This window comes from Danio rerio, chromosome 22 (genome assembly GCF_052040795.2).
Source record: "Danio rerio strain M-AB ecotype USA chromosome 22, GRCz13ab, whole genome shotgun sequence".
NCBI lineage: Eukaryota > Metazoa > Chordata > Actinopteri > Cypriniformes > Danionidae > Danio > Danio rerio.
This window is the reverse complement of record NC_141042.1, coordinates 11817703-11844301: the sequence shown is the minus strand read 5'-3', so window position 1 is coordinate 11844301 and position 26599 is coordinate 11817703. Positions and strand designations below refer to the sequence as shown.

The window sequence follows — 26599 nt, the reverse complement described above, 5'->3', positions numbered from 1 at the left end:
ACGAAACGATCCAGCGCAAATTGTTAAAGCTGTTAAATTACAGGGTGGAGCGGAGCATGGAGACAGCCGTGATGCCACGACACTAGAGCACTGCCAATTTAATCGATGAAGCCGTCTGCGCTGCAAGCGCACAAAGCTGTGTGAATGAAATGAAACAGTGTTGCAAGAGCTGCAAGAGGGAAATATGGCAAAACATGTTGACCCTTACACTTCCACTTTTTTGGCCATTTTCTTTGCTTAAATTGTTATTCTGAGAGGCAAATTTGGGTAAGACTTTATTTTCAACAATTGCACAATTTGTTGACTAAAGTTACTTCTCATTTGAGTATTAGTAGACCGTCTGCTTAATATCTCTTGATACTGCTCTTTTAACAGACATTCAACTGACTATAAGAAACTTTGCAAGTACATGTCAGCTTACACTAACCCTAATCCCAACCTAACGGTCTACTTATAAGGTATTGAGAATTAATTAGCATGTAGATGCAATGTGACTTAAATTCAACAAAACGTGTTAAAGAGACTATCAAAATAAAGTGATACCCAAATTTGGAGCTTTGTTTTGTTTTAAAGATATCCCATGGACAAAAAGGTAACCAGGTAGTTAAAACTCCAGTTAATAGAGGGTTAAATAAATGCAAGAAATGGAAGATATCAAAACTAGAATGTTTTCGTTAATCATCTGTCGATGCTACAACCGAACTAAATGAAGCAACAAAGAGGAAATGTATGTAAGCGCACAATGTGACAAAACCAGAACTCTTGCGTTATGATCACCAAAGCTGTTGAGATATGCAAAAAATGTAGAACACCTGCATCAGGCTGAGCTTACACTCGCGATTTTGGTTAAAACTTCTGAATTTTTGGGCCGAAATTCATTTTTGTCATGCGAACATTTGTCATGTTTTTTTCATTCGATGATAATTAATTAACCTCTGCCAATCAGCAATCAGGTGTTCAGAAGTTTTGTTCAGGGAATTGCACAGTTCAATCACAGCTTCAAACCGATTGATTGGTACTCACTGTACATGAGTGAAATCAAACACACACACACACACACACACACACACACACATTTCAAGGGTTTGCACTGGTACTATTGGGATATATTCCAGAACACACACAAACAATAATATGATATTCTGTTCATATATTTGCGAGATACAAATTTGGTTCGTAAAAATATAAAGATTTTGGGTGGTCCTTAATTTCTTCCATTCCACCCGAGCTTCAAACTCTTCACCACTAGGTGCTTTAAATTACAACATATGCTAGTTTCCCGTCCAACACAAAAATAAGAGAAAGAGGAAGAAGGGAATGAGCCATGTTGACTTTACATGCGTATTGTGAGCAGTCAAATGTTCAGTGTGTACACATGATTGAAAACTTTGGCTTTACATCGCATGTGATCTTCCCATGCGGTGTGAGTTAGTACCTTGCTGAAATGGCATGGAAATCACAGTATATGCCAGGCCTTAAAAATGCTTTCAAAAGGATGTTGATAAAAGCAGCTGACTTAAAACACTGCAAATGAAGTAAAAAAAAAAAAAAAAACAATCTCGGTAACTCAAAATTAGCATCAAACGTAGAACTTGCGATATAATCAGTGAAAACTACAGTGTAAAGTATGATAAAAAAAAACATGCTCATTTTCCTTTGGCTTAGTCCTTTAATTATCTGGGGTTGCTACAGTGGAATGAACCGCCAACTATTCTGCCATACGTTTTACACAGTGGATGACTTTCCAGCCGCAATCCATAAACACAAAACATTCCCGCATTCAAACACATACATACTGTACACTACGGCCATTTTAGCTTATTCAATTCACATACAGCGCATGTCTTAGGACTGTGAGGGAAACTGGAGCACCCGGAGGAAACCGATGTGAACACAGGAAGAACATGCAAACTCCACACAGAAATGCCAACTTATTGCTGTGCTAGCCACTGAGCCACCATGCCGCCTTCTGCCTACACTGCATCCAAACAATGCAAAGCTTCATACAACAACTTATGCATTATCAACAAAGCAGCCAACACTGCAAATATGTACGCCACTATAATCAACAAGGTTGTTGTCAGTAATGCAACAAACCTACAATACTTTTTACATAATCCGCTTGTTGAGTGTGACCTCATGCGAAGCGGCTTCCGGGTCCAAGCGCTATATCAAACGGTATGGGGAGACTCATCGAATGGTAATAAGCAGGGCCAGACGGTATCTGCGGTTGTTTGTTGACATTTCCGCGGAGAATTTTGGTAAAAATCTGCAGATTTCTGCTAAATTATTTTGGGATTATCCAGCCGAGTATCATAACTAAAACCTTAATATATTAAATTAAAAGTAATAAATTACTGAATGAAAACAATATAAATTCAGATTTACACATTTACACAAGTAAAAAAACAAAATTAATAATAGGCTAAAAATCTGTGGAATTCTGCGGAAAATCTGCAGAATTCTGCGCGCGCAGATTCCGTGTGCGCCTAGTAATAAGAAAAGTTAACAAAGTGATGTGTTGCTTTCGAAAAATCACCATCGCAATATACATGTCCATGCATAATATCAGAAGGCCAGAAAGTGATGAATTTTTATTACAATTTTATTTTATTACAATATCAATTTTAGTTACAATTTTGGCATTTGTAATGCAGCAAGTCCAGAGACTGTTGTGTACACCATGACTTTATATAAAATTCATTTTAACGTGTGATATGACTAAAATGTGGCCATAAACAAATATTTTCTCAATTCAAATGAGTAGTGGCTTGGACCCAGAAACAGTACTCCATGCGTCACCGATACGTCACAACTTAACAAGCGGATTAGTAATGTAATCAGATTACAATTTTCCAGTAGTAATCAGTAATTTGTAATTACTACTTTTTTAAAGTAACTTACCCAACACTGGCCACCATTAAAGAGAAAACCATCTACACACAAAAGCTCAAACTAAAACCACAACTGGATCGATTTATAGTCAAACAAAACTGCGACAACTGGAACTCTCCAGTCATCAACAAAGCTGTCTACATCGCTAGGAAAGAAACTACACCAAAAGACTGGTAAAAATCACAGCAAATGCCCAAATAGGCAGAAAGCAGAGTGCTCATGTTATAGCGAACAAAAGCAAAATCAACCCTTTATAAGGAGCATTCTAGTTTCGTCACGTCGCATATTTGCAGTGTAGACGTGTTAGATGTCAGAGCCAAAGCTGAGATCTGTTGTGTTTATGTGTGTGCGTGTGTGTGTGTGTAGCGTAGCTCGGTGGAGTGCGGAGATAAGCAGCAGCGTAGAGCGCCTCGGAGCCTTGGGAAATGTGTGTGCGTGTGTGTGTCTCAAAAGGATTAGCAGGGCTGGGGGCCGGCGCAGGGAGGGGGAACAAAACGCCTCGAGGACTGAAGGGCCCACATGAGACAGTCACACACTCACGCAGAGCGGCGGAGCCTCGCTGGCTGAGCGGAGCGCTGTGTCCTGCCTGCTTTTTCTCTCTTCTGCTCGTCTCTCTCTCTCGCTCTCTCTCTATCTCTGTTTTCACAACTCGCTGCCTGTGTGAAAAATCAGTCGCTCCGCTGAGCAGTGTTGGCTGTGTGTGCGCTCACGCTTCTGAGATACTGTAGGTAGTTCAAGGGAAGATTAGCAAGTAAATGACTAAGATTAACAACACAACAACCTACATAACCTAGATTTATTTCACCATTCATAAGTGAGCTGAGAGTACCTTATAATTTTAATTAAGTCCTGATTGGGTATCATTTGAGTTTTTACATCTTTTTAAAGTAATCTATCTTAGCTTCAGAGTGTTTGACCTTAGAATGGTGTGACGGTTCATCTTCCAGCAGGACAATGACCCAAAGAACAACACCAAAATATCAATGGAGTGGTTTCACAACAACTCGGCGAATGTCCTTGAGTGGCCCAGCCAGAACCCAGACCTAAATCCTATTAAATGTCTCTGTTGAGATCTGAAAATGGCTGTACACTGTCACTTTCTATCCAACCTGATAGAGCTTGAGAGGTACTGCAAAGAGGAATGCACAAAACTTCCCAAAGACAGATGTGCCAAGCTTGTGGCATCATATTCAAAATGACTTGAGGCTGTACCTGCTGCCAACGGTACATCAACAAAGTATTGAGCAAAGGCCGTGAATACTTCTGTACATGTGATTTGCAACAATTCACAATCACAAAAAAATGTGATTTGTGTGTAGAATTTTGTGGAAATAAATGAATTTAATCCATTTTGGAACAAGGCTGTAACATAAAAATATGTGGAAAAAGTGAAGCGCTGTGAATACTTTCTGGATGCACTGTAGATATCCCAAAAAAACCAACAATACTGATATTAACATCTAAAAAACTAACTTTATTTTAATTTCATGGGTCCTTTAACTCTAAAATCTTGTGGACAAACTATGTACTGCAAAAACGATTCAAAGCATGTGCATGCTGCTTATACCATGGTTGGAAAAACCAGGCGTTTAGTAAACATGGTTTAAAGAGCCCCTATTGTGGGTTTTGAAAATGACCTTTCATGTAGTGTGTAACAGCTCTAATATCCGGCTAAAGCTTAAATCTGAACGTGCACACAGTTTAAAACTATTGATTAATTAAAATAAATAAATAAAAAAGTAGTCTCATAATGCTTCAAATGAATCGGCTTGATAATGAGTCTTTAGCCATTTCGGCGTGACGCCGATACAAAACTTAAGCCTCGCCCAATTGTTAAGCGCGCAAACCCAGGAAAATTGAAACCTGCTGCCCCGCCCACAAATAGAAGCAAATAAGAAGAGAAAGACATAAACAGTAGCAGACCCCGGTTGAATCAAGTCATGTAGACGCTGTGCTCAGCTGGATATTATTGGAAGTGTGAGGGTAAAGTTAGTGTTATTTTCTCTACCCCAAGATAAAACTGTAAAGAGGTTTATTTTTGCAAAAATACCTCAGCATTCTGACGAGTACTTCTAGAATCGACACGCTTACGTTTGTTAAAGGAAGGATCAGAAAAGACTATTGATGTTTGGGACTTCGTCAGAGCTCGACAGGAACTTTACAGTACAAAGTTCAGGGACCAGTTTCTTCCACCATTTTACAAGTGTAAGTAAGTGCGATTAAAATAGTTGCCTCCTTGTTTTCTCTAGCTTGCAAATTATGTATTTAATTGTGTTTTGTTACCTGTTACCGCTTGTACTGTATGTGGTTAACTATTTATATTCTCATATCGCGTCTAATGCCACATTAAAAAAGTGGCATATGCTGCTTTGTTTATGGATTTAAATGCATTTGTGAATTCTCGTTTCACTACTGTTTGCCTATGCTATGGTGGTCAAGGTTTAAAATAGTTCAGCTTTTGCCGCTGTGTGGATTAATACTGAATGTGTGTCATGGTTAAGAATAGAGCAATATGCTGGTGTTTAACTGCACTGCTTAATCCACTCCTGCATTGGACTCGCACACATACCTGCCAACAAAATTTAAATAACACTGTCAAGAACCGCATACTGTGTACTGTGGTGTTAGTAACTACTCTGAAGCATGTTACGGGCAGCTGCTTCGGATTCTATACCAATGTTGGCGACCAGGGGGTTTCACAGACCGTACCAAAATGCTTAAGACTGGCGGCGTGGTTGAAATTACAGACGTTTACCAGGATAAATAACAAAACGGGAGGGTGGCAGAAGATGGGTCTAAAATACAGGAGACTCCCGGGAAAAACATGTGTTGGCAGGTATGCTCACACATACACTCTGCACTCTGACTACTTTAATATTGCTGACAAGCCATGGTGGGCGTTTCTCTGCGTCTCATGCTGAATGCTGTTGACCAATCGCAACAGACTGTCATCGGTACAATCAGTGCAGATTAGCTACGCGCTAAGGAGGGGTTTGGGAACAAATGAATTGATAAACGAATCTTAAGCGAGTCCCTGGGATAATTAGGTAAAGCTAAATGCATATTATAAGACAATGAAAGTGTTTTTTGACCCCTGCATGCATATTAGCCTGTTGTTAAAGACCCTTAAAACCAAAAAATAACCCTTTTTAATGTATAATAGTGGCTCTTTAACAATAATTACAATTGCAAATTACAGTTACTTACAGGCTACGGATTTCAAATGTAGCCTATTGATTTTTTAATATAAAGAAACACATTTACTATCCTCTATTTCCCATGCCTCTAATTACAATTGACAGCTCAGGCGTTTGAATGGCAGTGAAAAGAGACACCCAAATCTGCATTCGGATTCGCTCCATTACGTGCTGGTCTTTTCGGCATTCAACCTTATTCCTGACAGATTCGGCAAAGACAGACAGATTGATCTAGTTTGTGCTTCCCCAATCCGTACAACCACACGCACACATTCACGTCACAGTTATACACCCGTCTGGTCTAGTTAGCCAACAAAAGAACAATAAATACAGCTGTAGCTTACAGTATAAACTGTGAGAGAGTGAAATTCTCTCACGCTGAATAGATGCGGTCTTTAGGGAGCGAAAGATCGTGGGTGAGAGAAACTAGACACAGATTAGAACCGGATAGAGGGAGAGAGAGAAGCGGGGGAGATCAGATGTGGGTGGAGGGAGCAATGCTACTTAGGGAAACACGCAAACACACACACACACACACTCAAATCCCAGTGTGTTTCCGAATGTTGTGTCAGTCAAAGCCAAAGAGCTCAACGGGGGGTCCGTGATTGGAGCCCCTGGCATTTACTACAGAGGAGCGAAAGCGCGAGAGAAAGAGATTTGGCTTTCTTTTAGACTGTTGTGATCAAGTCCAGAGGACACACTACCCAGCCGTCAGGGAAAAGGATGCATATTTATATGCCTGTTTGGTATAAATTGACAGAGCTACGCTGCCTGTTATCTCCCGTAGGAGGTTTATTTTATTCTATATGCTGCAAACAAATGACGTGATAAAGGGCTAAAAGTAGCACATCCCAGTTTATTACATTCCTACCGTCTTTACTTCAGTAATGTGACACATTTCCAGCTGAAACAGAACACTGAATGGAGGCCAGAGTTTTATTTTAGCGCTCGGTCAAAAAGGAGTGGTTGAGGATACTCTGCCCCAAACCAGCATGCTGACACCCTCAGAGGAAAAGAAAAATCTGTAGATTAACTTGCAGAGAACAATTGTTTAACTCAGAAACAAAGTACTGCAAGTACTGTAAGTTAACAAATACAATAAATTAATTTCCATTCAAATCAGACACTTTAAGGCTAATTTATACTTCAGTGTCGAGTGATCGGTTTTGGCCATGGCGCCAGCCTTGGGTCTTCTGCATGCTGTTTGTGTTGCTTCCAAAACGCTAGCTGGCAGTAGTCAAATTTCTTTTTTTTTTTTTTTTTTTGTACTGAACGTTAAAGTCGCTCAAACTTGCTCATTCAGAGGCGGGAGCCGATAAACATGCAACAACATTAATCATGAGGTAAACACAAAACAACTGTTTTCATCTAGAGCTCCTTCACGGACCTCAACACTTGTAAACATTCACTCTAATGGGTTCGCGCGTCCACACTCATCAACGCTACCAATCCGACCAATCACAGAGCTTGTGCTATGCGTTGTTGCGTGTGGTTACATTTTTTGAGAGGTGCATGTCAGTGTCGGCGTCAGCCAGGGTGAGGGCTATGCGACCGCACGAAGGCTGCACCTGATCATACGTGTGCGCTTGACGCAGAAGTATGAGGGCACGGTCACACGCTTTTACTTTCCAAAAATGCGCTTTTTATGTGGCTAGATTAATATAATTTAAAATTGAATAATGTGAAATTCAAGATTTGTGAGTAATATAGCTCTGGATAACTCTAAACATCAACCGCTAATCTCTTGTTCATCTTCAAAAGTCTCTTGTTCATCTTCGAAAGTACCTGACAACACAAACACTGCTATTACCTCAAAGGAAACTCTGCCTCTGTTTCCATTTGATTGGAGAATGAAAAAGACATGACTGACGTAACGCGTTTCTTCCGATCAGTAGACTTTTTCTCAACTGCGAGCGCACGGCAGAAAAATGTATTATGCTGCGTTCACACCAGATGCGGCACGTGCGTCAAGCGCGAGTGATTTACATGTTTAGTCAATGCAAGCGCGCGAATAGACATCCTTCGGCGCGATACGCGCGAATGATGCAAATTGTGCGAATGGCGCGGGGCGAATTGAGCGTTTTGCGCGTTTGACGCGCTTAACGAGCGTTTCGCGCGAATCTCTCGATTTTGAAAATCTGAACTTCAGAGTACATTCGCGCCGCGTTAACCAGTCAGAAGCTTGCTCTTGTGGCGTGTTTGTGACGTAGAACCTGTTGTCGGTGTTCCGAGGGAAATCCTCCAGCCTTCACCGACAACAGTTCATCAAACTGGGCTTGGCTCAGTCAGAAGCACCGCTGAAAGCCTCCGTCATCCAGGTTAAGTTTCTGAAGGAGTTTATGAGCTCACAGAGCTGGATGCACCTCTGACAGAATGTAGTGGACTCAGACACGACCCTAAACGTATCGACGCTGTTTTTCAGTCTTCATAAAGCACATAAACACTGTTATTTTCTTCATAAAATCCATGTTAGCCATTTAGCTATGAAGCTAGAGTCTTCTGGCAGACAGAAGCCCTGCCCATCACGCGAATCCGCGTCTGTTCTGATGTGAATTTGACACACGAATGAAGCGGTGTTTGACTCGCGTATGAAGTGAGTAAACTGAAATGTTCACGCGGCTATTTATGCGCGAATAGCGCGATTTATCCGCGCGTTCCGCGTTTGGTGTGAACACAGCATTACACCTAGAGAATTATTTCTTGGGCAGCATAGTGGCTCAGTAGTAAGCACTGTCACCTCACAGCAAGAAGGTCGCTGGTACGAGTCCCGACTGGGCCTGGCATTTCTGTGTGGAGTTTGCATGTTCTTCTCATGTTGTTCCCATGCTCCCATAGTCCAAATACATGCAGTGTAGGTGAACTGGATGAACTAAATTGGCTGTAGTGTGTAAATGATAGAGTGTATGGGTGTTTCCCCATACTAGGATGCGGCTGAAATGGCAACCGCATTGTAAAACATGCTGGAATAGTTGGCGGTTCATTCCACTGTGGAGACCCCGGATAAATAAGGGACTAAGCTGAAGGAAAATAAATGAATTAGTTTGTTTAGTAAAATGGACCATTTAAGCTTCGTGGACACACTGAACGACATTCAGAAATCCAGTAATTAGCAATGCAACTGCTTTTTCCAAACACAACCCAGCAACCACCAATAAGACTGAAAAACAGTCCTGTCAGAGAGTTGAGTAAGAGCACCTACTAACAAGACAGCGACTTGGCGACCTCCAGTGATTTAATTGCTGTCAGTGTGAACACACCTTGACTAGAGCCTTTTGTTTGTGGCATCGCTAGCTTGCAGTGTAAGACACGCTGTCAGTGTGCGAGCGAAAAGCGTACCCAGCTGTGGGCGCTGCTGCCGTTGGCGGGGTGGCGTCGACGTGTCGACACCAGCACGTCAAAAATAGCAACGCTCAGCTATCAGTCTCCGCACGCAGACCCTCGAATACCAGAGCTGCAGTGGGGAATATCAGAACCACTGCCAACGCTCCAGAGGAATGCCTTTGAGACGCTGAGACAGAATCGCTCCTTCTATCTATCTTTATCAGGCTCAATCTCTCCGCAGCTGCGCTGAGACAGGGGCCCTCTAACTCATGAAGTCCCTGTCAGTCATCCCTCTCTGTCTCCCGTTTCTCCGATAGAGCTCTGTCTGTAGCAGGTGCTAGTTCGCGAGCCAGCGGGTGGATTTCCCCCCCGGTTTGCGGCAAAGGTCAGAGAAAGGTGACAAGGACGAATAGAAGAGAGCGAACGTGTGCATGCGAGAGAGATCGGATGGCAAAGCACGCACGGAAGTGTGTGTGTGTGTGTGTGTGTTGAAGAGGATTTAAAGGGCAAATTGTGTGGCAGATCCAAAAGCACAAGTGTGCAGGGCAGAGGTTTGATTTGAGCTTGTGTGTCTGTGATTCATCTGTGACTCAGATTATCTATTTTTTTAAACCGTAGGAGGTAACAAATGTTTTGGGTATAAAAGGGGTGTTGAAGCCAAATGCGGATTCCCAAAAAGCCATTTATTCGAAAATGGTGTGCAATATTTCTTCAAGTTGCATTATTGCGCCAGTAGGTGGTCTTGATCAGCGATTTTATAAACATTTTATTCGAACAATCAATCGAGTCATTAATGTATCAAGTGAGTCACTCAATTATTCACTCAAATGACTTGTTTAACAAGTGAATCAGTTGCTCGCAGATTTTTTTTTTCTTAAGCAAGACATCTAAATGTGCATACTAGTAGTTGGCGATAAATGTCTTAAGAAAGAATTAATTAAACATTCATTAAATTAATTCATTCGCACGTAATGATTTAATCAAGAACGAATCAAGTGACTGTCTTTAAGCAAATCATTGAATTATTCACTCAAATGACTTCAACACGTTCCATTTTAGACTTTAGTCTTTGTGAATTTAATTATTTACTGAAACAATTCATTTTTAGAGCTTTTTGTGTTTAAGCAATGCAAGGGTGGTGTCTTAAATCACACACTCACCAAGTCAGCAATAAATAAATGCCTTTATCTGCAACAAAATGAATAATTTATCGAACTGATTCCTTCAAACCGACTAATTCAATCAGGAATTCAGTTCACTTACATTATTTGTTCAACAAGTTTCACTGCGGACTGCCTTTATGAAATTAAATCCCTGAATCATTTGCTTTTTCAGCCACCCAGGGCCTGTGATTGAAACTGCATTCCCTACTACAGTGGTCCCCAAACCTCGGGATCAACTGGTACCAGGCCACACAAGAAATCATTAATTACTTATTATCCAAGTCCGAACAATCGTTTTTTTTTTTTTTTTTTTAAAAGAATATTTTCTCGCTTACATCTCAGTCTCAAGTGCCAAAATTTAACCCACAAGCTAGCAAAATGAGTGAGAAACAGACATCTCTGAAATGTTTCTTTGCGAAGGGGAAAAGGTCCAGTGAAGGACCAACGAACTGCTAAGAAACGGATCCACAACTCATTTGTCAACAAATTAGGTGAATCCAGCATGTTTGTGCAAGAAGATCAACAGCTGAAGACTGAAAATGACGGTGGCTATTCACATACTGCATCTTTTCCGCACGCAAGTTGGTCCAATTTCCAATGGAGGCATGCGGCTTGCATGTATGCGCATATCTCACGCTAGAATGCCACGAACACATCGTGAGTCATCTCAGACAAACACTGCAGAGCTTTTAAATTTCTCTATAAATAAAACTTGTATCAGAGTTGCAGCAATGTTTTGTCAGCTTGTCCTCCATTGCCATCTGTCTAGATATCTACGCACACCGTCTTTTCCATCCACTACCTCCGGGCTGCAGAAAAATCGTCAAGCGTTGACTGTTCCGCGATGATATAAAGATTGGGGACCACTGCTCTACTATATAGCAGATAAAAAAAAAAAAACGTGTCAATTTTCTAATTTATTTTATTCTTGAAACAATATTCAGAAACTAACTGGATGACTTGCTACTTCTGATAAGATTTTGTATCCCGAACATTAACATGAGGCCACTGGAGATGACTTACCAAAAGCAGTGGTCAACTGTTAGTCAAGTCACATGACATTTAATTAATACAATACAAAACAAACTTTAAAACGGTCACAATATAATTGCTTGTTTTAGAAAAACACCTACTGGAGATTTTGGACGCAGCCTACAGTAGTGTGGATTTGGTGTGGCCTGGAAATATTTTTGTCAGAATATTAGCGTGTTGGTGGGAGGGTGGGTTATTGGGGATGAGTTAGGACTATTACTATTAGGAGATACTATTAGGGACCCACCAGAAACCACCACCCCCCCCCGCTTTTCACTTCCATTTGTCATAGGGCCCGTACTGGCCAGCGGCGCCCCTGCTTACCAGTCGAAAAAATTGTAATAACAATGTCAGGTGTGTTCAAGTCATTTTTGTCAGGACTATATAGTGTGGTACCTACTTTTTCATAAATTACACAGATATATTGAGTAGGGTTTGTTAACTCAGTTTACAGAAAACGAAAAGCAGAGATTTTGTAACAACTGTGTTTTGTTATGACAACCCAAAATTGTTGACTTTGCGTTTATTAATTCCCTCCACTGATCTACATATGATAGAACAGGGGTCAAGAACCTTTTGAAAACTGAGAGCTACTTCTTGGGATCGTTTAATGTGAAGGGCTACCATTTTGATACACACTTCCTAATAACAAATTTGCTCAATTTACTTTTAATTACATGTTATTAATAATTAATGATATTCATCTATGTGAAGACACTGATCATGTTAATGATTTCTCACAATAGTTGTCAACAATGATTGAAAACGGATACATATCAACCAATGCAAGTGTGATTTAAAAAGAATAGCTACAATAAATAGAAGCAGCTTACTGGTATGTGGTGGTATGGTAAGCTAATTTTATAACAGGCCCACGGGCAACTCATGTGATCCTCGTGGGCACCATGTTTTTGACCCCTGTGATAGAATATATAATGCTATATATAATTCTCGATTATGCCTTTCACACTACGAGAGACTCATAGCGGCAAATCGACAAGCGACTGTTTTTCTATGAAGAACGAACGACTTCTGGCGACCACCTACTGTTGGTGACCAGGTGGGCTTGTGGAGTGACGCGACAAAGTTTAGAATCCTTCAACTTCATGCAAATGAAGAGGGACTTTGAGCGACAGCCAATAGGAGCACCAGTAGAGAGCCTCTCAGCTCGCTCAGAGGCCATTTGTATTGTCTGTGCTGTATATACCTACGCAGACCTGCATTTGCAGCAGGTCAACATTCAGAGCGACAGGCAGCAACAAAGTCACTGCTAATGTGAATGAGGCATTATAGATTAGTGCCCAAACTTGGTTCTGGAGGGACCAACTTGCCTCCGCACACCTGCCAGGAAGTTATTAGGATACCTAGTTAGAGCTTGATTAGCTAGTTCAGGTGTGTTTAACTGGGGTCGAAGCAAAAATCTGCAGGACACCTGCACTTCAGGATCGAGTTTGGCATCCCTGGATTAGTGATTCTACAATGTTTCCCACTGACATGCCCCTAAACTCAGAAACTTGAAGGTAAAGAAAATGTTCTCATTCATATTAACGACTTTGTAGTAGGGTTCGTGTGGATTCAACTCATAAATATGATTTATCCAACATGACTTGAACAGATCAAGATTTCACTTTCAGGTCTAGGGTCATGGCAGAGCAAATGCTCGAAAACAAAAACCTTCCAGACCAAAGTTAATGATAGTAATCTCAACATTTACAGCTAACGTCATCTTCTTTTGAAGGTAACTCAATCACTTTGCTTCCACCAAAGCAACAACACACCTGTGCACCTGCAAGTATACGTAAGTGGCCTTAACCTCTTGACCCCGAGCAACACCAGCTCCTCTTTCCAGCCCTTCCAAACACTTACAGCCCTGCGGAAGCAGTGCAAGCGCTAAACTACTGCTCCATCTTTCCGTATCTCTCTCTCTCCCCTTCTCTCCCGTGGGTTCATTCATTTTTCATTAGCTGCGCTAACGCAGGCAAAACACTGTCTGTCTCTGGCTGCTCCGGCACACACACACACACACGCTTTCCCCTCCCTCTCAATCTCACTCGCTTGCTTTGTCTCTCTGGCTTGCTTCCTTGCAATCTGTAGCCTGTGCGCACACACATACACACTCAGACACGCTCCTTTTCCCTCTCGCAATCTCAGCCTCACACACGTCTCCCCGGTGCTCGTTTTCTCTGCCTCCCTCCTGCTCGCAATCTTTTTCACACACGCACACACACACACACACACACACACACACACACACACACACACACACAGGCACTCTCCCTCCCTTCCCGTGCTCGTTGACACTCGGCTCTCTCTCCAATGCCATGCCGAGGGGAAACGCTTTCTTCTCCTCTAATTGAAGCTGTTCCGTTGCCATGACGCCGCCCAGAGAGAGAGACACGCGGAGGACTGCTGATTGTTCAGCGGCAGCACTGTTTTTCTCTCGCACACACATAGACATGCACGCAGCGCAGGGCTGCTTTTTTCCGCACTATGATTGCGAGTGTGTGTGTGTGTATGTCGGGGGAAAGAGTCATGGTGTTAAAATATTACCCCTGGCCATGACGGGCTTTAATGCCACAGAAAAAAACAGCACTGGCTGGTTAGCCACATGACGTGATCAGGCCGCTTGATTTTCTAGAGGTTTGACTTCAGGAATAGGTTGCGCCTGCATATGAGAGCGAATCAAGAAATATGCACTTATTTTTATTAAAATTAGGAACTTTAAAAGGTTATTTTGTCATCCATCATTGAAGTCCCCTCCATTTCATAAATAAACAGTCCAACAAATCAACTTTAACTAGGGAATAACAAAATCAAATGAGAGTACCATCCGGGTATTAAAGTGCATCATTTCTTTTTGGAATTTGGAAAGTACTATTTTTAAAAATGGAATAGAATAGTAAGGGGTGCACCTTAATATTTTTCTGCCTTTCACCATCACTATTCGTTTCTGAATGTTCTGGAGTTCTAAATTCTTTCTGTTTCAATAAATCATTGAATTTTGTTTGCCAATGTCCACAAATTTGTCAAATGCAATATCACATTCCCAATTCTGGATCTTTTAGTCCCGGGACACCAAGCCGACGCCAAACAACTAGCACCAACAACACACAACTGTTTTGTTGCCTCGTGTTGGATCACATCTGGACCAAAAAGCTGCTTGTAAATACAGCAAACGGACTGAAGCAAGATCGTTGCTAGATCGGATACGTTTGCGGTCGGAAGTTAACCAGAATTATTTATATTTATTACACTTCCCATTTATTGTGTTTTATTAATGTCTAACTCCACGCCAACCCTAAACCCAACCTTCACTGTAATGTAAAAACAGTAGTTGTACAGATTATTTGTTGTCCAATAAATTACCCAATAAATTGTATTTTTTAACCACCCTAAACCCAACCATCACAGTACTGTAAAAACAGTAGTTGTATAGAATGCTATTTATGTTTCTATTAAAATACCCAATTAATTTTATTTTTTAATGCCTACCCCCAACCCTAAACCTAACCATCACAGTAATGTAAAAACAGTAGTTGTACAGATTATTATTTATGTTATTTATTAAATTACCCAATAAATTGTATTTTTTAATGCCTACTCCCACCCCAACCCTAAACCCAACCATCACAGTGTAAAAATATGAATTATTGTTATACAGTGTCATTAAAAATGCTGCTATATTAATGTGCATAATCACACTTCCCGTCAGCCGCATATCCGATCTAGACTTTACCTGAAGCAAGAGCCATATTCTGCACCTGAGTACATGTCTTACACAGGAACCGTTTTCTCTTTCCGCAAAGAGAAATCAAACATTCAACATGCACAGACAAAGTGTAAACAAAGTAGGCATGGGCCGGTATAAGACTCTGATGGTCTGAACAGTATTGTAATTACTGCTCTAAAATATATTCTTTTTAAATGTCTGGGTAAAAAGCAACAGCTTTTTTCCACTTTGAACACAATATATTGTATTTTGATAAACATTTTAAATGTTTTGTTACAGTAAACATGTCAAATGAATTTCAAATTAATTATCTGTCTTCATTGGTTTTAAAAACACAGATTTCTCTACAGTTGAGAAACAAATGGTATCTTTGGATATCTTTTCTGCTAGAGATGCCGTTGTCCTAAAAAAAAAAAAAAAAAAAAAATGTACAAAACATAAATAAAAAAAACCTTACAAATACCTTAGGAATGAAATTACAGAAAATGTTGGCGTATTTATCCAAACCGCGTTATACCTTGAAAACGGTTATCGTTCCATGTCAAAAACAAAGCAGTTTAAACAACTGTCAGTCTCCACAGAGGAAATCGCTCCTGCAAGAATGTCTAATAATCTAATAATCCATATCATTTGCAAATATCTGAGAAACGTAGCAAAATTACAGCCATCCTCTTTGTGATCCTTCTTAACTTGCTATGTCACACTCTGATTTGTTGCAGAATAACCAGTCAGAGTGCTCCCATCAGCTGAAGATTCAACACTGATTCTACATGCTGAATCAGTCCAATGAGCTCTGACGTTAACCCAACGAGAGCCAATGTGTGGAACACAACAAATCAATTAGCCTGACCAACAGACCGATGAAGCCCAACTGCCGACCGTCGGCTTGGTGTGTCCTGACATGTAGACTAGTGATGGAAGGTTCGGATCATTTTACCAACTCGGACCTTTGAGTCTCGTTCATTGAGATGAACGAATCATTTTGAGTCACTTCGTTCAATTTGCCAAAATAATATAAAAAAATTTATGAGATGCTTCCAAACACATCTACACCTAGCCCAAATGTTGATCACACTACAAACAAGTCACAACTACAATACTACTGTACAATGCTACCAAGAAAGAGAAAAATAGCCCTTCATTGTTTAGCTGGTTTTTTAACTATGATTAGATCGGCTCACCTCTTCTGACAAGTCTTGAAATTCGAGTGGTTTGTTCACCTGTTGCATCTAAGTCTAACCAATACACAGTCTGAGCTGGAAACACCAATGATTAGTTCACCTTTTGAGTCATTTGTTCATCACATGACAGTAAAGAGATGACTCAAAACCAAAGACTCAGGAAATGAAGGGATCTAATCTTTTCAGGCTCAAAATAAATATGATTGGCTTCTGTCTTTCACGTGATGGACAAATGACTCAAACCGAGGAATCGAGAGATGAATGGATCAAATCTTTTTTCTGGCTCTGATTGCATATGATTGGCTTCTGTCTTTCACGTGATAAACGAATGACTCAAAACTAGAGAGGACTCGAAAAATTAACTAATCTTCCCCTCCACATGCACAAATGAATGAATCACTCGCCAGGAGGGATCATCGTTCTTGAGTCACATAAAAAATGTGTTCAAGATGAACGAATCGTTCAAGAACGACCCATCACTACAATAGACTTCTGAAAGACCTTCTCGTTTTCTGCTTCAGCACATCTCAGGTTCAAATGATCTCATCACACAAGTTCATCAACACAGTTTTTTGTTTTGTTTTACAGTTTTTAAAAGTTGTCCAGATCCTCAATCTGACCCTTAGCCTTAATACATGTACTTTTGAGAGTTTTTCTTCCAATCTAAATCCAAAAACTCAAAAGGCATTTATATCATAACTTCCAACTTTTGTCTCTCATGTTACTTTATTTAACCAGATAAAAAAAAAACATTGAGATCAAGATCTCATTTACAAGGGTGACCTGGCCAAGAGGTTCGCACCGCACGACTTATGGAAAAAAATAAATAAAATAATAATAATAAATACAAAATTAAGATAAAATAAAAATACAGTTTAGTTGTTCAGCTGTACCACAATCTATTAAAACACATACATTGAGAAATGGACTGTTGTTGTTTGTAAAAAAGGATAGAGCGAAACGATGTAATTGGAATGGAGATTATTTTTAGTTCAGACTAAAGAGTGTTCCAGGATGAGGGGGTGGCATAACTAAAGGCTCGCTTCCCTATATCAGTTTGAACCCGGGGAACAGTCAACTAATCAGATTCCCTTGAACGTAGAGCATACTGGCTCGTAAAATCCGGAGCGGGTTTCTGGTGGCTGTTGCGATCGGGTCCTATACCAAAGTTGGCTACCCGAGTTTGTTAGACTGTACCAAAAAGCTGAGGAGGGGGAGGGTGACATTACGGGAGTTTTTTGTGAGAAATAGCAAAACGGGAGGGTGGTGGGTCTGAAATACAGGAGACTCTTGGGAAAATCGAGAGTATTGGTAGGTATAATTTATTTTTTTAAACTAAAATCTTTGTACTTGTACAATCATCTTTCAGGCCAATTTAATTTTTGGAACTTAAAATCTCTTCTTAAAGTTAAAAGATTTAGCAAACATATCAATTTACATCTGATTTAATTGTAAAAACCAACGCAATCTCACGGCAATTCGTAACTTTTGATTTAGAGGCTAATTCGTATGAATTCGTATGATCTAATTTGTATAATTTAGTACGATTTGCTCATCACTCAATGATGGTTGGGGTTAGGGGTGGGGTTGGGTGCCACGCCTTCTTTTTAAAATCGTACATTTTTGTACTACTGAACTCGTACGAATTCGCCACTAAACTGACGAAACGTAAAATACTTGCGTTTCCTGATGGGATCAGGCTGGTAAAAACATGTTTTTGTAAAAGCAGTGATGTCATGGACATGTATTAAGTACGCAATTACTTGACCACAAAACACTGGCAATTGCACAGTTGTTTTTGTAGTGGTCTTCAGCAAATATTGGCATAGCACTTATAATATACAGTGTTTTTAGTCCCTTTCATGGATCCATCTTAATGAGGTAGTTGGTATGAGTACATTCAAAATGAGGTACATTCTGAACCTGTCTGCGTTTTTCTGTTCTCTTCTATCAGCATATCTCAAGTTCTTAAAGATATAATTTCAAAACATTTTAGTTTTCAAGTTTTTTTTTTTGCCTCCTTTATGTTCCACACCATTTTGCATGAACTCATCTCAAACTCATCACAAGATCCACAGAACAAATTTAGTATGCCTGGATTACCCGAGTTAATAGAAAGAAAGCTTGGTTTGCATTTATAATGAACTCTTAGCCCTAAATATCTGTTACCTTGTAAATACCTGACACAGAGCGGATTTGCCACAAAATAACGACCAGTTCATCCTACATTATTCCTGCCTTCTCGCAACCAGTCTATCTGTCTGCCTTCTGTCTTGTCGTCTCGCTGCAGAGCGCTCGACTGCATTTCTAATCTGATCTGTTTGGCAGCGGCGGACGGTTTGGCTTTCACTCTGCTAACTCTTGAGGTCGAGTTCGGCCACACAGCACACACACACATACACACGGCAGCCTGTTTGTAATGAATGCTGCTCGCGGAGCGTAAATTTGTCTATCCCTGCTCGCCGATCATTCTTTATTTCTGCCGTCTCCAGAGGGAGGCTGTAATCAGGACCGCGTGTGTTTAAAAACCAGCGCAAGGAACAACAAAACAGACATTCACATTTCAAATGGCATTGGAGTGGGCATACGGGCGCACCTTCATCGACGCTCTCTCTCTCTCTCATACACGCAGATATTCAGGCGAGAACCAGAGGAAGCACTATTGATCTGTTGTTTTCCACGAGTCATAGGGTTTTGTGATTGGGCCATTTAGTGGTTGAGCAGCCGCCAGTGTGTCTGACCAGACACTCATGGAGAAACATCACCTCCCCTGCAACGTGACGGACGCCTGTGCATCTACGCTGCTCTTCTGCTTAATGGAGGAGAGAGAGATATATAGACAGAGAGAGAGAGATCAGACTCAGGTCATCATTTGGATGCGTGCGCTCGACTTTCACCGTAACACTGCCAGACCTGTCCAGGGTGAAACGAATTAGAAAATGACTGTTATTTTGTAAATGACACATCACATACGCTCTGTGGTTAAAGGGGAAGTGCGTCATTTCTGCACCAGTAGAAGCACACCAAATTGCAAAAATTACTTTCAGTCAACATCCAACCATCCCATCTCAGTAATCGCAATAACACTGGTGGGTCCAAGATCATGGGATCTACTCCCAGAGGAAAAAAAGGGAAATTATTTTATAAAAATTTTTTTATGTATACACGTCATTATCATCATCAGCTCAAAAAGTTCGTTATTTCAAAAATGGTTGCAAGGCAAGCTCGCTCTTTAGACGACCTTGTAAACAACAACAGGGCAGGGTAGATTTAGTTCTTCTTGGCTTTGTGGCTGTTCGTCAAGATGATGACAAGGTTTATTTGAGCTCGGGTAGACCATGGCTCGTAAATATTATTACGTCACAATGTCTCAGCTGTATATTAAAAAAGGGAGCTTCCTTTGTTTTTATTCTCCTGGCTTGAGCACAAGCGGTTAACATATTGCTGTAAACAAATAGCGTTCAGTTGCACGTGTGGCTCTGCCTTTTGGTACCCTTTTGTTGTGTTAGCTACCCATTCGAAAGTGTACCCAAAAAGTGGTACTGTGCCATAGAAGCATACCGAACCAAACCGTACCGGAGCTCATAATAAGCAAGACCGTGATGCTAACAAGTAGGGCTGCAACAACGAATCGATTAAATTGATAAAAATCAATTACTAAAAGCGTTGGCAATGAATTTCATAATTGATTCGTTGTGTCGTGCGACACGGGGACATTTGATTATTAAAAAACACTTTAGTTGAGCGCAGAGCGAACACGGTCTCTCTCGCGCACTGATACAGAGCTCTGCGCCTCATAGACAGGGATGAGGAGGGAGTTCAACAGCAGGGTCCTGATTTTGTTCCATTTTTAAGTGAGGACCATAAAATTCCCTGGTGCTGATGTTTTGCCCCTTATCCAGCTTGACAAGCATTACAAGTTAGCGTTAGCTCGTTTACCTTAAGAGCGACAACTGAAAAAAAAAAAATCAAGCTGAGCTTTGGCGCGGTGTCTGGCACTGAGGCAGAGAGAGTTTACGCTGAGCAGAGCTCTCAGTAAGGAACCATTGGAAAAGTGCTTCTATTTTTAGTTTTTTTTTCCCGAAAACAAAACCAACTTAACCCCGCTGAGAAAGACGTGTCGTATTACCACAATTATGCAGCATTTTAACTGCCTAATGCTTAATTTATGTTTTAGACATGTTATGTAAATTCACAAACGTACTAGTAAAACAAAACATTTAGTCCGCATAACTGCCTAAAGTGGCCCACATTCGTATGCTATCTGGGTAAGCATGTAAATTCACCAGTTACACCCCAAATACATGCAAGTAAGTAGCTGGTGAACTTAGAGAAGAGTAGATTCAACTTTATGGTTACTTTTACTATACTGGTGGTGTTCCTTCAGCCCAGACAAAATTAATGTGAGCCTAAAGTGGGCCACCTGTGCAATGGCAAAGGGGGGCTAAAGATTCAAATTCATATATGGGCCATTTAAGGCAAAGATTTGGCACTTATGGCAAAATGTAATTGAATGTGAGCCTAATGTGGCCCATGTGGCAAATGATCAATTTGGCCCAAATGATGGAGGACAAATGTGGGCCACAGTTGGCAAAAATGTGGCATAGTCATTTAAGGGTAATCTGGGTCTAAACTTAAATTGGCTCACACGTGTTAGTGAAAATGTGGCCCAGTTATCTTAAGACAAATGTGGGCCACCTTTGGCAAATATTTGGCACAGTAAGCTCTGGCTAATGCGGTTGTAAGCCTAATGTGGCCCAGAGAAGATATGGAAAATAAAGCCTAGGTTTTTTAAAACATATGTGGGCCACTCTGGCTAATGTGGATTTGAGCCTATAGTGCCCCAGATTTGGCAAATGTGGCCCAGTTATCCTAAAACAAATGTAGGCCACTTTTGGCAAATATTTGGCAGCGTTAGCTCAACATAAACAGCAGAATCAAAAGCAAATAATGAAAACTGGAGCATCATTAAGCTAAAGAATGTATTCATACTGCAATGTATGCTGGGATTTTTGTACTTTGCCACACCCAGCAAGTGTAAGGTGTAAGCAGAATCTGGTCCCGAAAAAAAGCAGAATGTGGCCCAGAATAGGGTCAGTTCTGGTTCATTTTGTTGAATTCTGGCTGACATGTGGAATGTCTATGGGTTATTTGTGGCCCAGATCTGGCAAACAGGAGTGGACTGCCCTATTGCCACCATTCTATGCGTTATGTGGGCCGGATTTGAGACACATGAATTTTGCTATCTGGGGAATCTTGTGTGTTCTGCTTTTTATGAATGAGGCAAACGCTCGACTGCAAGTAAACATGGTGACGACCATCTAATGTTTTAGATCGCGATCACTTACACGTTTATGTGAACTGGTAAAATTTCTGTTTGAGAATATATCTCATTAAGATTATTTTTCTTACTCAATTCACAACAAATTTAACTTGTTTTAAGCAAACAATCACTTAATTTTGAGGCGTTTTTTTTTTTCAGAAAACAAGACAATTTCTTATGCTATTTCATGTGTCTAATATGTATCATTCATTTTCTTGTCGGCTTAGTCCCTTTATTATTCCAGGGTCGCCACAGCGGAATGAACCGGCAACTTATCCAGCAAATTTTTACGCAGCCGATGCCCTTCCCGCCGCAACCCATCTCTGGGAAACATCCCTACACACATTCACACTACGGACAATTTAGCCAACCCAATTCACCTGTACTGCCTGTCTTTGGACTGTGGGGGAAACCGGAGCACCCGGAGGAAACCCACGCAAAGGCAGGGAGAACATGCAAACTCCACACAGAAACGCCAACTGAGCCGAGGTTCGAACCATTGACCTTCTTGCTGTGAGGCGACAGCACTACCTACTGCGCCACTGCTTCGCGTCTAATATGTATCTTGATTTAAAAAATATTTAGATATTTAGAATTAAGGAGGACAGAACTACTTTTTTTTAATTATTATTATTATTTTTCTTATTATTATTATTATTATTATAACACCTCAGTGATGAGCTTTTTGAATAAACGATTGGAAATTAATGCTTTAAAAAAAAATAAAAAATCAGATTCATAGATTAATCGAAAAAAATAATTGACAGATTAATCGATTATTAAAATAATCATTAGTCGCAGCACTACTAATAAAAAACAAGATCATAGGTTCAAATCTCAGAGAGAAAGTGAGAAATAACCAAATTTGCACCTTGAATGAAATTATGAGGAAATGCCGATGTGCTCAAGAAAATAATAAACAGCAAACAGAGAAAAAGTTGGAAATGATAAAATGTATACCACGAATACAAGATTATTTGGATAATTTGAATATACTGTCTGAAATGGCAAACATAAAATGTAAAACAGTAAGAAGCATGGTACGTTAAGACCATTGGTTCAATTCCCTGGAACTTGAATAGCTATAATGCAACAATAGTTGCTTTGGCTTATATTTTTTGCCAAATTTGCGAACAGCAGAGCAAAGCTCTAATAACAACAAGGTCATCATGGGTTTATGTCCCCAGATAAAATTGTGGAAATGATAAGATTAATACCTTGAATGTGTCCTCAAACTTACTAACATAAAGTTAAAAAGAACTGTAGCACTAAACGATAGAGCGTAGCACTTGCACCTCACAGGTCATGCTTGATTTGCAAGCAAAAAAGGGATTGTAATTATACAATCTAAACCTTGAATGTGAAATTTGTTTCTTTGAGTAACGTGTAAAGACAGCCCATGTACTCAAACGGAAGACATAGGACAAATAAGAAAGAAAAGTAAATGGTAGATCATAGCACTAACAACACCAAGGTCACGGGTTCGACTTCCTGAGAAAAAGTGAGAAATAATAAAAATGTACACTTGAGAAAACCTTGGAAATTAAAAGATGAATACCTTGAATGCAGCATTTGTTGTATCAGAAACTACACAAGTGTGGTCCATGTCCTCAAAATTACTGACGGAAGTTAACAGAATAAAGTAGCGCTAAATTAAACAATACAGCGTAGCACTAACGTCACAAAGGTCATGGGTTTGAGTCCCAGACAAAAGCGTGCAATTATAAAACGCAAACCATGAATGTTTGACTAAGGTAGTCCATGTATTCAAATGGCAGACTTAAGACTATTAAATATTCCCTAAGAAAAAGTGAGTAATGATAAAATGTATACCATTAATGTAAAACTAACAGATGTGGATAATGCAGCCTATGCAGCTTAAAATACACTTTTAAAAACAAAGACAGCAGAAGAAATGTTATGAGGAACTGAAAGAAATCTAAGAGCGGCAAGAGCCATAATGAGACGTGTGGGGGAGGGGGGAGGAGCTCACTCTGCTGTCCTTGTCAAGACCAGACGGGATTTCTCGACGGAGTCAAGGCCAAGAGCGTGTCAGGGCAGCGCTGTAAGGGTCTTTCAAATGCCGCTGCGCAGAGAGAGGGGAAAAAAACGAGATACAAAAAGACTTGAAATAGCAGATAAGGCAAGTCAGTCTGCTTCAAAAGACCAAGTAGCGCATGCTTGTGTGGACATACTATCCTCTCCTAAAAGATTTGTGCAGTGTTGCAATTTGCATACTATCCCTGCTAAATAGTATCTGAAAAACTTAGTATGTATTTATTTTGGTCTTGTGCTTCACGCAGGTGAGTGGGCTTGACAAGCCACTTGTAGAAACTGTCCCTATTAAAAAAACTAACTCTTGCACTCTTACTCTAGCACTAAATTCTCTGAGCACAAACAAGTTCCTTAGTATAACTAGACTCCTTATGTGTATTGCATCTTCTTGTTGAATTGCTGAATGCCTCCTCAATTGTAAGTTGATTTGGACAAAGGCGCCAGCTAAATGATTAAAATGTAAAAGTAAATGTAATTCACAAATAATAGAGTGTTAAAATTAGTAGTCCAATCCGCTTGTTAAGTGTGACGTCACGCGAAGCGGCTTCCGGGTCCAAGGACTCAATTCAACTGAATGGGGAGACTCATGAAATGGTAAAAATAAACATTTACAAAGCGATTTAATGCTTTCGAAAATCACGATCGCAGTATATATGTCCATGCCTAATATCCGATGGCCAGAAAGTGATTAATTTTTTATAAATTGTAAATTTTTTGGTATTTGTTATGCAGCAAGCCCAGAGACTGTTGTGTACACTATGATTTTATATAAAATTAACTTTAATGTGTGAGAGGAATAAAACGTGATCATAAACGAATGATTTCTCCACTCAAACGAGTGGCGGCTTGGACCCGGAAACAGTATACATATGTCACAAACACGTCATCACTTAACAAGCGGATATTAGTATTTTCACTATTAATTCGTCACAGTTATTTAATCGTAAATGCTTTTCAACACCATGTTTCTGCACGGAACAGAACTGCTGCAACTACACAAATTTATGCCAACTGTGCGCTAGTTTAAAGTTCCGAGCTTGTACGTCAAGGCGAATACGTACACACACTGCATTGACTATATGGCTGAGGCTATCAACTTTAGGTTGTTATCGCATCTTCTGTGCTCGAAAGTTGATTATTTCTTTTCTTGTGCGCATATTGGGAGTGACGTGGACAATGCGCTCACGCGTTCCAGGCGCACTTAGTTGAAAGAATGTCACGAGCGCATTGCGGGTCGCGTGACAAGAACTGCCCAATCAGCTTTATACTTTGTATAGAATAGACACACTTTTACTCCAAAGGGAAAGAAAAACAAAATAAAAACACCAAACAATTTAAAAATATATTGATTAAAAAAAGGTGCATTTCAGAGAGACGTTCAGCAGCCTTTAACTACAGTTGTTTTCTTTAAAAGGGAAATACTTAGCTAATATGATGCTTAGATTTAAATTAGACAAATACTATTTATTTATTTATTTATTTATTTATTTTTGTTGGTTTATTTGATGTTCTGTCATTTTTTTGAGTGTAAAATTACTTGATATTTAAACGCAAAATACTTTTTTCCACTTATTTTTAGGTCTAAAGAGAAATGGATAATTGTTTATTTTTATTATTATTATTTTTGTGCTGTATTACTTGGTTACTTAACAACAATAAATACCACTTTAAATAAGCAGTTTTTTTGTGATTTAATAAACTACTGTTTTGAAATTAATGAATGCATAATAATTGTGATGATGTTATATCCCTCAGACTATAATCGTACAACTAAAATCTATAATCGTAGCATGCCTATTCCAAAGTTACCTGGATGGTCTAGTATTTCTGATAGCATTTCGATCCATGAGTACACCAACTACTAATTGTGCCCACAACACATTGCACATTGAATGTGAATCTGATCAGAACTACAAAAGCAAGCTAAAATGTGTTAATAAACTACAAACATGGCAGACCCACAATGCCGACAGTTAAGTGGAGAAGCTTGGGTAAAATTAACATCTGATCTAGGAAATATCTAATTTGCATGTTCGGTGTTATTGGTGGCGCAGTGGGTAGCGCTGTCACCTTACAGCAAGAAGGTTGCTGGTTCAAGCCCCGGAGGGGTCAGTTGGGGTATCTGTGTAAAGTTTGCATGTTCTCCCAGTGTTTGTGTAGGTTTCCTCCGGGGGCTCCGGTTTCCCCCACAAGTTCAAAGACATGCGGAATAGGTGAATTGGGTAGACAAAATTGTTTGTAGTGTATGTGTGTGAATGAGAGTGTATGGGTGTTTCCCAGTGATGGAAGAGTATACCCTGCGTAAAACATAAGCTGGATAAGTTGGTGGTTCATTCCCCTGTGGAGATCCCTGGTTAATAAAGTGACTGAGCCAAAAAGAATGAATGAATGAATTTTCAGTGTTATTTTTCATCCTCAACAACGTGAACTCTTAGAGTGACGTGTTTGGTCATTAACTTCTGAATGCATAATTACGCAAACACCTGAGATTTTTTCTGCATGAAAGACTCGCAAATGACAGATTAACCTGCTGCGCTTCTCCAACATGGAAGGAAATGATATATAAATGAAATGTGTATGATGCGTCGAGATGACTGACAGGGGATGTCACGAAGCAACATAACAGTCAGTTCATGAGGAAGTAGTATGTCCCAAAACTTGTATAATTATTAGTTACACACTCAAAAATATGCAATTTTTTC

General features: G+C 40.1%; 1 long non-coding RNA gene across 7 annotated transcripts in view; it reads right to left on the bottom strand.

The window, feature by feature from the left end:
• The window catches only part of LOC147831513 (uncharacterized), a 267831-nt gene that overhangs the window by 192427 nt on the left and 48805 nt on the right, over positions 1-26599 (bottom strand). For 4 of the 7 annotated variants that reach the window (XR_015521745.1, XR_015521741.1, XR_015521740.1 and 1 more), the window contains exon 2: positions 23836-23928. The exons of the other annotated variants lie outside the window; for them this stretch is intronic. This is a non-coding gene — a long non-coding RNA (uncharacterized LOC147831513). The remainder of the gene's footprint in view (positions 1-23835; positions 23929-26599) is intronic. 7 annotated transcript variants of the gene reach the window in all.